This window comes from Amblyraja radiata, chromosome 13, assembly GCF_010909765.2.
Source record: "Amblyraja radiata isolate CabotCenter1 chromosome 13, sAmbRad1.1.pri, whole genome shotgun sequence".
In the NCBI taxonomy this organism is placed as follows: Eukaryota; Metazoa; Chordata; class Chondrichthyes; order Rajiformes; family Rajidae; genus Amblyraja; species Amblyraja radiata.
Window position 1 is genome coordinate 43164319 of NC_045968.1, and position 14471 is coordinate 43178789.

At 45.8% G+C, this 14471-nt stretch overlaps 1 long non-coding RNA gene across 1 annotated transcript in view; it reads left to right on the plus strand.

Moving 5' to 3' along the window:
* The window catches only part of LOC116979941, a 32008-nt gene extending 18034 nt beyond the window's left edge, over positions 1-13974 (plus strand). The window contains exon 2 of the long non-coding RNA XR_004413808.1: positions 13691-13974. This is a non-coding gene — a long non-coding RNA (uncharacterized LOC116979941). The remainder of the gene's footprint in view (positions 1-13690) is intronic.
* Positions 13975-14471: the final 497 nt, after the last annotated feature.

Sequence of the window (14471 nt, forward strand, 5' to 3'; positions counted from 1 at the left end):
CTGGAAGGAACCTTCTTGGTTCTGATATATTTGCATAACTTCAATCTCACTTTATCATCGCAAGCATTTAATTCTAGGTTTTTGGCAGAATACTTACTCCAAATTGATACATTTCTATCTTGCCTGCATGTGGCAAACAACAGATCACCTGGGTTAAACAAGCCATGATCATCTCTTGCAAGGCTTTGTTCCACATGGCTTGAAAGATCTTGGGCAACTTATACATGTGTGGAGCCCATAGCATATGTTGATGAGGTCAGGTAATTCTGACTATCCTATCAACATAAGGGCAGCATGGTGGCACAGCCAGTATGTGAGCTGCTGCCTCACAGCACCAGAGACCCCAGTTCGATCCTCACTACAGGTGCTATTTGTACGGAGTTTCTATGTTCTCCCTGCGACCATGTGGGATTTCTCCTGGTGCTCCAGTTTCCTCCCACATTCCAGGTTTCTAGATTAACTGGGTTCTGTAAATTGCCCCTGGTGTGTTGGATGTGGAAGTGATTCTAACATAGACCCAGTGTATAGGTGATCGATGGTCGGCGTGGACTCGGTAGACAATGCGGTTTGAATCTAAACCAAACACACTATAGTCCCCACCAGACTGGCCGAGAAGCTACTGGAATTAGGGCTCAACACCCCCTGTGTGCCTGGGCCCTGGACCTTCTCACCGCCAGACCCCAGGTAGTCAAGATGGGAGGGAATACAAGTCCCTCACCCTGAGCACAGGATCCTCCCAGGGTTGCGTCCTCAGCCCCCTATTGTACTCCCTGTACACACATGACTGAGTGGCAAGGTTCAGCTCCAACTCAACAATCAAGTTTGCTGATGACACTGTGGTGGTGGGCTTGATCTCAGACAACGATGAGAAGGCCTACTGGGAGGAGGTGGCTGATCTGGCACTCTGGTGGCTGATCTGGCACTCTGGTGTCAGGACAACAGCCTCCTCTTGAACATCAAAAAAACTAAGGAGCTGATCGTGGATTTTAGGAGGGCACATCATCCGAGGACGTACACACCATTGAGGATAAATGGGGATACTGTGGATAGGGTGAGCTGTTTTAAATACCTGGGAGTCCACATCTCTGAGGATATGACATGGACATCACACGCCGCAGCACTCGTGAATAAGGCAAGGCAGCGCCTTTTCCACCTCAGGCAATTGAGGAAATTCAGAGTGTCTCTGAGGATCCTCCAGTGCTTCTACTCAGCGGCTGTGGAAAGCATCTTGTCCGGAAATATTACAATCTGGTTTGAGAATTGCTCTGCCCAGGACAAGAAGGCTCTGCAGAGAGTAGTGCGTTCGGCCGAACGCACTATGGGAACTTCACTCGCCCCTCTGCAGGAACTATACATCAGGAGGTGCAACTCCAGAGCCAATAAGATCATTGGAGACCCCTTCCACCCCTGAAAGGGACTGTTCCAGCTGCTACGTTCAGGCAAACGCCTCCGTTGCCATGCTGTGAGAACGGAGAGGTTGAGAAGGAGTTTCTTCCCAGAGGCCATTAGGACTGTAAACTCCTATCTCACCAGGGACTAACTTTACTGTATCACTCTACTGCTTTTTTTAAAATTGTTTTTTTTCCCTTTTTCCTTCCGCCCACAATATTTAATATGTAAAAGAATATGTGATTCTGTTCCATTCTGTTTGTAGTTTGTTTGGTTGTTTGTTTGTTTGTCATTTTGCACAAAGTCCGCGAGCATTGCCACTTTTCATTTCACTGCACATCTAGTATGTGTATGTGACGAATAAACTTGACTTGACTTGACAATAGGATGTGGCATAGGAGTGGTCCAATTTTGAATGCCGTTGACTCTCTATACATATATATATACGTCATACAATAGGTAGAGGACATTAGTCATCCTCTATGACCTAATTTACCATGACTTTGTAATCTCCGCACAGTTACATCAGCCCTTTGCATGACTCACTCACTCTGGTTAGTCTTTACCAGCACACCATTTTGTTTCATTCATTCTGTTCCTTCCCATCTGATTCTATAGATTTTCTGGAAGATTTATTCAACATTTTCATATGACATAAATTGTCCCCTCTCCAACCGTTATAAAAATTATTTTACCTTTATACGGTGCAATGGATTTGACGACAAACAGGGGCTTAAATTGTTCAAATTCTTTGCAGCGCAGATTCCGTTTTGCTATTTTTTCCTCTGGTTTAGGGGGGTTTTGGTTTTTCCTTTTTTCTCTTTTTTTCTTTTTTATCTTTTTGTCTTTTTGTTTTTTTTTATATATGTTTTCTTTTAATCATTTAACTATATTTACATAGAGACCAGGAGGTCTATATTCAATGTGTATTTTGACACTGGACTCATATTTAGGTTATACCTGTTATTAATGTAATCCTGATCCCTATGTATCAATATCATTGTTATGTTTATCATTATTCTTTTTTTTGTTGTTTTTTTGTTTTTGAAAAAAAAGCTGATAAAAAGATTTTAAAAGAACGAAAGAAAGATTTTCTGAGAGCCACTTAGGGCTCACCATCTGGCCTGCTGCTAAGTCTGTTTTGTGCCTCGTTATATACCAGTGGAGCTCTGTATCATGGTATCAGGGTGTGAGAGAACTTTACTGTTGAGACTTCACAATTAATTACAGATCGAATGTCTGTGGAACAATTGTATTGTTGAGAAGCAGAAACATCACACGATTTTCCACCCAATCGCATCATAATACAAGCACCAGCATGAATACAGAGAAAACAGAAGCTCCTTATTTTTTATATATTTTAACTCCCAGTTCTATTGGATGCAGCCTCACACCATCTCCCTTATTGATCCATGTGAGAATATAATATGCTTCAATGAAATCACTTCTCATTCTTGTATGAATGAGTGTAGGGAAGTAATATTCAATCTTCAATCGTAAGACATATCCCACCATCTCAAGAATAAGCCTAGAGATTCTATGAGCAAAACACAAAGTTCTTGAGGGACGCAGCGGGTCAGACAGGTGGCGTTTTGGATCGGGATTCTGAAGAAGGGTCCCGACCCAACCCAAAACGTCATAGAGTCATACAGTGTAGAAACAGAACGTTCACATTGACCAACATGTCCCATCTACACTAGTCCCACCTGCCTGCATTTGATCCATACCACTCTAAACCTATCCTATCATGCACCTGTCTAAATGTTTCTTAACCATTTCGATAGTAACTGCCTCAACTACCTCCTCAGGCAGCTTGTTCAATACAAGATACAAGATACAAGATAGATTTATTCATCACATGTGCCAGATGGCACAGTGAAATGTAATTCCCATACAGCCATACAATAAAAAATAAGGGACACAACACACTATAGGGTTTGACATAAAACATCCCCACACAGCAGAATCAAAGTTTCCCACTGTGTGGGAAGGCACCGAAGTCAGTCTCTTCCTCCACTGTTCCCCGTGGTCAGGGCCTCCCCAAGTCCTCCGCAGTTGCCGCTACGGGCGGCCCGATGTTCAGGACCGCTCGTTGGGGTGTTGTAAGTCCGACGTCGGGGCTGCGGGACGTCCTCAGCGGCGTGGACACCAGAGTCGGCCCCCTCCTACCGGAGTCGGCGGCTTCCAAAGTCCGTAGGCCGCGCCGGGTGGAGACTGCTGCTGCAGACCCTCTGCAAGGCGCCCCAGGACTCCACGATGTTGTTCAGCGCCGCCCGCGTTGGAAGCTCTCCGCACCAGAGCTCCACGATGTTGGAGCAACGGCCCAACGCTCCGGAGCTCCAAACGGCGACCCGGGTAGGCATCGCCCGCTCCGCGGTGACTCCAGCGCTGCGCCGCCGCTGCAGCAGCCCTGGTCCGGTTCCCGGTCCCCGGCAGGAAAGGCCGCTCCGATCCAGCTGGTAGGCCACGAGGTGGGAGGCGAGGAAGCGACTCGGAGAAATAGTCGCGTCCCCGCCCGGAAGAGACTGGGAAACAGTTTCCCCCTTACCCTGCCCCCCTCCCCCACATAGAAAAGTAAAAGTTTCCCCCAACACAAGACTTTGGACTAACTGAAAATAATTAAAAAAGATAGAAATAACAGACAGGCTGTAGGTAGAGGCTGCTGCCAGCGCAGCGCCCCTCGCAGCCCCTCGCTGCAGCCCCCCCCCCAACCGCCCCTTGTGCAGAAATGTTATCCCTAATGTTCCTATTAAATCATTCCCTCCTCACCTTAAACCTATGTCCTCTGGTTAGTGTTGTGCAGTATTCAAGTCTGATGGTTGCTGGGAAGAAGCTGTTCTTGAACCTGGTGGTCACGGATATTTTCCGATGTCCTGCTAAATAAATAACATCTCCAAAAATGAATTAACTGCTTGAACTAGTCATTCACCAATATAACAACTCCCAAATTATTTGGAAATTATTTTCACTGTGCAGTACCATGAGGTATTAGTGATGATAGTGATAAAGGGTTGTGTTGAAGCAATCTTGTTGTAATTGCAGAGAGAACAATGAGTCTTTGCAGACAGCCCACAGTTTACATAATGCTCTGTAGGACTGCATCACAGGTGAAACCACATGCAGCAGTAACCAAGGCAACCTCTTATGCAATAGATTTGGCAGCCCCTCGTTGCCACTTCTAACTCAGAATCACAATTACAACTTTGCAATACTCCCACGCCAGCCTTCACGTCTCCCACTCCACTGGAATTGGCTGTCTCATTGTAAACTTTCAAGAGGTTCCTTCCTCAGCAGTCCATTGGGGTCAAGGATGAGTTGCTTCCACTCCAGTCTGTTAGGTCCTGAGCAGGTTAATGAGATCAATGTGGGACCAACAGGCTCTGATGTGGACAGGACAGGAATGTGAATGGCAGGTGAGTGGTATGTGTTGGAAGGAACTGCAGATGCTGGTTTACACCAAAGATAGGCACAAATTGCTGGAGTAACTCAGCGCGACAGGCAGCATCTCTGGAGAGACAGAATGGGTGACATTTCGGGTCGAGTCCCTTCTTCAGACTGAGGTCTGAAGTTCTTCAGACCGAAACGTCACCCATTTCTTCACTCCAGAGATGCTGCCTGTGCTGCGGAGTTCCTCCTGGAGAGTGGCTTGCTTAGAAGGGTCTCCACTCCTTCTCCATTGGACTCCCATCATAGATACTCAATACCTTCCCGGATGCCCCTGCTCCACTTTGAACAGTCACTGGCCAGGGATCCCTATCAATAGATAAGGATTTACAGATTTTTAAGGAGCCATTGTGGACAAAGTTAATGCATTGCTCGGTCCTCCAAGAGACCTCTTGCCCTGATGGACCTTGGACCGAGTGCTCATTTCTGGAGTCCGGCATCGGGCATGCAGATGATGTGGCCCACCATAGAAGTTGGTTAAGTGTGTTCAGAGCCTTGACGTTAGTTTGGGAGAGGACATTGAAGTTGGTTCACTTATTCTGTGAGAGGATTTGAAGTTTTTTGAAGAGGCAAAATTAGTATAACCTCTCTGCTATAATTGGATCAGGTCCACATAGCATAAAGGAAATCTCTAGTGCCTAGTAAACCAAGAGCTTCAAATATTCAAACATTGCATTTCAAACATTCTTTACCAATATGAACTAAAGCCAAGCATGTGTGTTGGTAGCCAAAATAAATATTGTCATCAGTGTTTGGTGGCTCCCATCATATGTAAAGTGATGCATGTTTTTCCAAGGTCTTGTGATAGACCTTCATTCTCATGGTGGAGATGTGCAGAGGTTAGGGGGCAGCGTGGGTGGGGGATTGGTAGATTGTCTACTGAGGCAAGGTGGCACTTTTAAGAATAGGTTCTGGAAATCTTATAGTTCATATCACTATCATCATTAATACCTCATGGTACTGCAATGTTTTTAATGGTTTGGCCATTGGAAATAGAACTCTGCATTAGCCATGCCTCTCTGACAGTAGTGTTGACCCAGAACAGCAATCATACTAATGCCTTATCGGGCAACTGAACCATCCTACCACAACTATAGTGCAGCCCTGAACTACTATCTACCCCATTGGTGACCCTTAGACTATCTTTGATCGGTCTTTACTGGCTTTATCTTGCACTAAACATTATTTCCTTATCATATAACTGTACACTGTGATTGGCTCCATTGTCATTCCAGTGACTAGTTAGCACGCAACAAAAGCTTTTCACTTTACCTCAGTACACATGAAAATAAACTAAACTGAACTGTATTCAATCATACTTAGGGTGGCATAGTTGCCCAGAGGTAGAGTTGCTGCCTTACAACGCCAGAGACCTGGTTCGATCCTGACTACAGATACTGTCTATACGGAGTTTGTACGTTCCCCCTGTGGCCACATGGGTTTCTCCGGGTGCTCTTGTTTCCATCCACACACCAAAGACATACAGGTTTGTAGTTTAATTGTATTCAGTAAGTGTAAAATTGTCCCTAGCATTTAGTGTACAGGGTGATTGCTGGTCTGCAGAGATTTGGTGGACCGAAGGGCCTGTTTCTTTGCTGTATGTCTAATGTCTAAAGACTTGAGCTCCAAACCCAGACAGGAACATCCCCACATAATGTTGCTGAGCCAGGCTGCTGATGAGTGGGTGAGATCTGAAACCAAAACCTAATTTCCTCTTAGGTTCCTTAAGCAGACATAAATAATGTTTTGGCAGCAATTTGAAGAAAAGCTGAGAAATCTTTTCCATTGAGCTGACCAATTATTTATTTATTGACTGATATCACAGAACCCTTTCTAATGTCAAACCAGGCATACTAGTTTTACTAATTACAATAGTGACTACTATTGCAGTTTAAAACATGCCGCATTGACGGTAAATAAATGCAAGACTTTATTTCAAGGAGTGGCTGAGAGTAAGTAACTAGCCACTCTTGAATTAATGGTACAGAGATTTCTCCAAGCTACTCATGGAATCACGGAGTTATAGAGCCATACAGATTGGAAACAGGCCCTCAGCACAAATTGCCCACACTGGCCAACATGCCCCATCTAAATTGTTCCCACCTGCCCATGTTTATTGCATCCTCCAAACCTTTCCTATCTGTGTACCTGTCCAAATGTCTTTTAAATGTTGTAATAGTACATGCCTCAGCTACCTCCTCTGGCAGCTTGTTCCATGTACCCACCATCCTCTGTGTGAAACAGTTGCCCCTCAGATTCCTATTAAATCTTTCCCCTCTCACCTCTTGTTTTTATTATTCTTCTCTGGGTAAAAGACTCTGTGCATTCACCCTAAATATTCCACTAATAATTGAAAGCTTTGTAGCCATGTTTGCAGATGATACAAAGATAGGTGGAAGAGCAGGCAATGCAGAGAAACTAGGGTTTCTGCAGAAGTACTTGGACAGGTTGGGAGAGTGGACAAAGTAGTGTGCAATCATACATATTGGTAGTAGGAATAAAGACGTAGACTATTTTCTAAAAGGGGAGAGGATGCACAAATTGAAAGTGCAGAAGGACCTAGGAGTTCTGGTGCAGGATTACCAAAACGTAAATTTGCAAGTTGAATTGGTTCAATGTTAGCAATTATTTCGAGAGAATTAGAATACATAAACAGGGATGTAATGATGAGGCTTTAAAAGGCACCGGTCAGACCGCGTTTAGAGTATTATGAGCAGTGTTGGACCACATATCCGAGGGAGGGTGTGCTGGCATTGGAGAGGGTCCAGAGGAGGTTTACGAGAATAATCCCGAGGAATACTGGGTTAACATATGATAAGCGTTTAACGGCACCAAGCCTGTATTCACTGGAGTTTAGAAGGATGAGGGGGACCTCATTGAAACATTGAATAATGAACGGCCTGGATAGAGTGGATGTGGAGAGGATGTTTCCAGAGTCTAGGACCAAAGGGAACAGCCTCAGAATAAAAGGATGTACTTTTAGAAAAGAGATGAAGAGAAATGTCTTTAGTCAGAAGGTGGTGAATCTGAGGAATTCATAATCACAGATGGCTGTGGAGGTCGTCATTGGGTATTTTTAAGACAGATTGATAGGTTCTTGATTAGTACTGGTGTCAGGGGTTATGGGGAGAAGGCAAGAGAATAGGGTTGAGAGAGAAAAATAGATCAGCCATGATTGAATGGCGGAATAGACTCAATGGGCCGAATGATCTACTTCTGCTCCTATAACTTATGAACTTATGAAGTCCATTTGACCTGTTCCAAAGTAAAATTGTCCCCAGCAAAATTCTTTGATCAATTTCCACCTTTCAGTTTCCTCAGATTTTTATCAGGATGACATTTACTCTTTATTGATAAACTATTTGGCGGTATTGATCTCGTGAAACTTCTGCCATGATGCTGCTTTCTCCTGGGCTAAAGTTCAAGGGGCATATTTAGCCCATGGTTTTATTTAATTTAGAGTTTAGAGATACCGTGGAAACGGGCCCTTCAGCCCACCGAGTCCATGCCTACCAGCAATCTCCGTACACTCGCACTATCCTACACACACTAGGGACAATTTATATTTTTATCAAAGTCAATTAATCTACAAACCTTGTACATCTTTGGAGTGTGGGAGGAAACCAGAGCACCCAGAGAAAACCCACGTGGACATGGGGATAACATACAAACTCTGTGCAGACAGTGCCCATGGTCAGGATCGAACCCAGGTCTCTGGTGCTGTAAGGCAACAAACACCGCTGTGCCATGGTGCCGCCCCATTGATACCAAAAGCCTATGTCAATGTCCAGGCGCTAAAGCCTTGGGTTTCTTCATTTTGAGCTGGTATCAGGGATCTTCCCCTCCCACCAGCATATGCAGGGAAATTTCAGTTTTCTGCTCACAAAATTGTGGGCCGCACACAGCTGGTCTTAACCTATCCCCATATACTGAGGCAAGTATATGGAAGACATGGAAAGTACAAAGCAAGTATATGGAATACATTACAGCCAAATTCAGCATCTACATACAGGGGACAGTGAGTGGGACCTTGGATTTTACCATGCAGAAAATGCAGGAAAAAATTAAGTTCTGACAAAGGGTCTTCAACCTGATAAGCTTCGCCTTCTACAGATGCTGCCTGACCAGCTGAGTATTTCCAGTATTTTCTTTTTTTATTTCTGATTCCCAGCATCTGCAGATTTATTTTTATCATTTAATATTTTATCCTTTTCATCCTCCGATCAGTTCCACCATTGGGGTTGTTTTAGTCAACAAGAGCTCTCTCTTCTCATGTACGGAGATGAGACATTGGTATTTTCTCCCACATCCACCTCTCTGTCTCTCTTCCCCTTTAAGAGGCTTCCTAAAACACAAATCAATGAAGGAAAATCACATGTGCAACGCATCCTCATTCCACATGATGTTGAGAATGATGTTGAAGATGTTTATTTACAATGACCTCATCCTCTCTCATTCCAAAGACGTGCAAATTTATAGGTTAATCAGCTTCTGTAAATTGTCCCTGGTGTGAAGGATATTGCTAGTCTAAGGGTGATTGCTGGTCGGCATGGACTCAGTGGGCCGAAGGGCCTCTGTTCACACTGTACCTCTAAACCAAACTTAACTTTGGTGTCCCCAAACACATTGCAGCTGTTATAACACTTGGAGAAATACACTTACATCAAAATCAGTTTGTGTGTGTGAAAGGCACGAGATATAACTGGAGATTTTGTTGATTCCTGAATTATCTAACAATATTCTGAATAGGATCTTTAGAAGAAAAAATAACAATCTTTCATTTTTTCCCCCCTTTATTTCTCTGAGCAGGATTTTAAATGTTTTCCAAACAATTGGGAATCATTACAAGAACAAAGCCAGAGTTGTTTGCACAAGTAACACCTTGTGCTACTTTCAGAATCTCCTAAAACACCTTAGAGTGGAGGTGCTGTCATTGCTCTGATGTTGGAAACACAAAACCGCTTAGAAAAGGCCTTATATGAGATCAGGGAGCTAAAGGTGCAGAGAGGTTTAGTGCAGGGATTACAAAGCTTTGTGGCTTAAGTTACAGCTACCAAATAGCGGAATAGTTCAATTCAGGAATGATCAACGGGTGGGAATTGAAGGAGTCCTGATCTTGAAGGATTTTGGCAATGGAAAAATCGACAGGAGTGGAGGGCAATCAGATCATGGTCTGTAGAATCAAAGCCAATGTCTTTTTTATCTCTTGAATCTCCATCCGTTGCTCTCTAGGCTTCCATTTGGACAGCTGAGCTCAGTGGGCCTAAGATCTCATGAAAATGCTCCACACACAATGAATCTTCCAGCAGATCTGATGCAGTCTTACAGCAGATAAGGAACAGCTTCTTCCCTACAGCCATCAGGCAACTAAACACTACAGGGCTGCCAACTCTCACGCTTTGAGCGTGAGACACACGCCCTCAAGCAAACTCTCACGCCCTCACGCTCATCAGAAATTTCTCCCGCTCAGTGGTGAGAAATTTTGTTATCAATGAAAATGTCAAAACTCGGATAAACTGCATGGTCCGCGGGTGTTGGAGAGCAGGGGCTGCGGGAGGGATGGGAGCAGAACCAGCGGCCGGAACAGATGCGGGGAGCCGGGACGGACGAGTGTTTGCCGGGGCCGGCGTGTCGCTCGCTGCAGCTCTGGCCATGGAGCGCTCCGGACAGTGCATGTCCCGGGCGTCGGAGGCGTCGGAAGCGTTGCGCTGCTGCCGCTGCCGCTGCCGCGAGAGTCTCTGTGCCAAAGGGACAGACTCTCAAAGGGAGGTGGAGAGAGAGAGAGAGGGGAAGGAGACAGGGAGACAGTGGGGAGAGAGAGAGGGGGGGGGGGGTGAGAGGAGAGAGAGAAGAGGGAGGGGGGGGGAGAGAGAGGTAGGGGAGAGAGAGGGGGGGAAGTGAGAGAGGGAAGAAAGAGGGAAGAGAGAGAGGGGGGTGGAGAGGGAGGAGAGGGTAGGGAGAGAGAAGGGGAAGAGAGAGGGGTGGTAAACGAGAGAGGGGAAGAGGGGGAAAGAGAGAAACAGGGGAAAGAGAGAGATCGGGGGCAAAGAAAAAGAGATAGAGACAGAGGAGAAAGAGAGGGGAGAGAGGGCAAGGGGAAAGAGTGAGGGTGGGAGGGAGAAATGGGGAAGAGAGGAGGAGAGAGGGGAAGAGAGAGAGGGTGAGAGGAGAAACAGAGAGAGGGGAAAGAGAGAGGGGAGAGTGTGGAGAGGGAGAGAGAGGGGGAGATAAAGAGGTTGGGGGGAAGCGAGGGGGAGAGAGAGGAGAGAGAGGGGGGGAGAGAGAAAAGGGGGAGAGGGAGAAGAAAGACGAGGGGGAGAGAGAGAGGGGAGAGAGAGTTAGGGGAAAGAGTGTTAGGGAAAGAGAGGGGAGAGAGAGGGAGAGGGGGGAGACAGAAAAGGGGGAGAGAGAGAAGAAAGAGAGGGAGAGAGAGAGAGAGGGGAGAGAGAGTTAGGGGAAAGAGAGTTAGGGGAAAGAGAGGGGAGAGAGAGGGAGAGGGGGGAGAGAGAGAGGAGAGAGGGGACAAGAGAGAGGGGGAAGAGTAAGGTGGGAGGGAGAGAGGGTGGGAGAGAGAAGAGAGGGAAGGGGAGAGAGTGAGGGCGAGACAGGGGAGAGAGAGGGGGTGAGAGGAGAGACAGAGAGGGAGAGAGGAGAGAGAGAGAGGGGAAAGAGAGGGGGAGGGGGAGAGAGAGAGGGGGGGAGAGAGAGGGGGGGGTTGAGAGGAGAGAGAGCGGAAGAGAGGGGGGAGAGAGAGAGAGTCTCTGTGTCGAATTTGCCCAGGTGACCGGCATGGATCAGGCTGCGGTTCGGTGCATCCTGGAGGACAACCCGTGGCTGCTGGAAGTAAGTACCAAGCACTGGGTAGAAATGGTGGAAGATAGTGGACTTCAAATGGGGTGATTGGAGAAAGCATCCTGCTTGCCTGCTAGATTTTCACTTACTATAACTGCAGGAAAAATGTTCCCGATGTTGGGGGCGTTCAGAACCATGGGTCACAGTTGAAGAATAAAGGGGGGGGGGACAAACAAAGATGAGAACAAACTTTTTTCACGTAGAGAGTTGTGAATCTGTGGAATTCTCTGCCACAGAGGCAGTGCAGGCCAATTCACTGGATGTTTTCAAGAGAGAGTTACATTTAGTTCTTGGGGCTAACGACATCAAGGGATATGGGGAAAAACAGGAAAGAAGTACTGATTTTAGATGAATAGCCATGATCATATTGAATGGCAGTGCTGGCTCGAAGGGCCGAATGGCCTATTCCTGCACCTATTTTCTATGTTTCTATGCTTGAGTATATGGCAATAAAACTCGATCACTTGATTTTGAAGCATTCATGCATGGTGGAGGTATAATGTAGTCATAGAGTGATACAGTGTGAAAACAGGCCCTTCGGCGCAACTTGCCCACACCCGCCAACATGTCCCAGCTACGCCACCTGCTTTTGGTCCATACCTCAAAACCTGTCCTATCCATGTATCAGTCTAACTTTTTCTTAAATGTTGGGATGGTCCCTGCCTCAACTATCCTCCTCTGGCAGCTTGTTCCATACACCCATCACCCTTTGTGTGGATAAAGTTACCCCTTAAAAAGTTACCTCTTAAAAATACTTCATACAAAATACATTGAAATCATACTTCTACAGTGCACTAAAACATGATTTTAATACATCAAATTTCAAAAAGTTCCTACCCTTCTTCCACACCCTCTCCCCACTCGGTTGCTCCACTCCCTCACCGGTTACCCCCAAGGCCAGTGATCGCACAGCCTTCCCCCCTCCAACCCAATTTAAAGCATATATATTGCATTCAAGTGTAAGTTATAAGACTCGCTACAGTATGCACCATATTGCACAATTTCGATCTGAAAAATGCAAATGTTCCATACCAATGGGAGGGGGCACCCTCCTCCCACCCCCCTCCTCCCACCCCCCTCCTCCCCCCCGGTCGCGATGCTCCCTCGGGCTTGGTCTCCCGCAAATTTCTCACTCCCAACTCTCACCCAATGTTGACAACCCTGCACTACAACCTCCAAATAAGCTCTGAGGTGTGTGTGTGTGTGTGTGTGTGTGTGTGTGTGTGTGTGTGTGTGTGTGTGTGTGTGTGTGTGTGTGTGTGTGTGTGTGTGTGTGTGTGTGTGTGTGTGTGTGTCTGTGTCTGTGTCTGTGTCTGTGTCTGTGTCTGTGTCTGTGTCTGTGTCTGTGTCTGTGTGTGTGTGTGTGTGTGTGTGTGTGTGTGTGTGTGTGTGTGTGTGTGTGTGTGTGTGTGTGTGTGTGTGTGTGTGTGTGTGTGTGTGTGTGTTTGCTGCCCAATTGTGACTATTGCCTTTAAAGGGCCCCATCATGTCAGCTTGTGATCGGTTGGCTAAGTAAGGGGCCAGAGAGCCAGTGTAACCCAGCAGTGTCAAATGCAAGCTCTGAATCAAGCAGCAGCAATTGTGTGGATACACAGAATTAAATTGCAGTACGCACCAGGGGCCCATAAAGTTAAGAATGCAATATGTTCATTTTCTGATGGCGAATGCTAATTCTTCCTGAAAGAACTTCAATACCTGCTTAAAATTCCATCTCTACACCTGGAAACAAAATGAGTGTGAACAAAGAGTCATAAATAAAACAATGGTGACACAAACTGCTGGCGCCTGAATATATCTGAAGTTTCATTATGTAAATTCAACTGGATGGCATCTTCCAAATCCCTTTCAACGCATAAAAATAAATAAAAAACATCATTAGAAACAAGGGAGCAATAAATAATATAAAACTGACACAAATCAGTTTCTGCTTTTTGGTTTCATACCCTGGAAAGTATGCATGCAAAGTCTTCATTCCACCTTTAAAAACATTTTACTTTACCTCCAGGAACAATTCAAATGGCATAATTTGAAAGGATGGAGAAGAGAAACCCACAAACGTTGCAAACATGAAAGGTAAACAGAAGCTTGCAGCAGCCACACATCGGAAAGAGAAACAACGAGTCTACACTTCATCCAGAAGCTAGCCAATGGAAATCTGAACTCCAATACTGCTGGCAGTTTTTTCCCCGATGTTAATCATCTTTGTGATGCTCGAAAAATGTTAACCTCATCCTTAGCATCATTTCTGGTCTGTAGTATGCAGATGAATTAAACAACTCCAGTGACCCATCAGCTGACTGATAAAATCCCAACCATTACACAGTGTTTCTGAGGCCCGGCTGTGCTAACTCAAATGCAGCGTTATTTAGAATCTATTTCCAAGGCAGGTTTAATGCAACCAATCAAAGTTGTTCCATATGTCATGAAAGGTTGGTTTACAGATACGGTGTGGAAACAGGGTTTTCAACCCACCAAGTCCGTGCCGGCCTACAATCAACGCATACTAGTTCTATCCTGTAGACTACAAACCTGCACGTTTTTAGAGCGTTGGAGGAAACCGGAGCACCCAGAGGAAACCCACTCGGTCACAGGGAGAACATGCAAACTCCACACAGATAGAACCCATGGTCAGGATTGAACCTGGGTCTCTGGCGTTGTAAGGCAGCAACTCTACCGCTGCGCCACTGTGCTGACCCCACATAATCCTGTATAATCCCATTATATTCTCTCCTTATTCCCATTAACCCCCCCCCCCTCTCACTGCTACCCAGACTTACCACTCACCT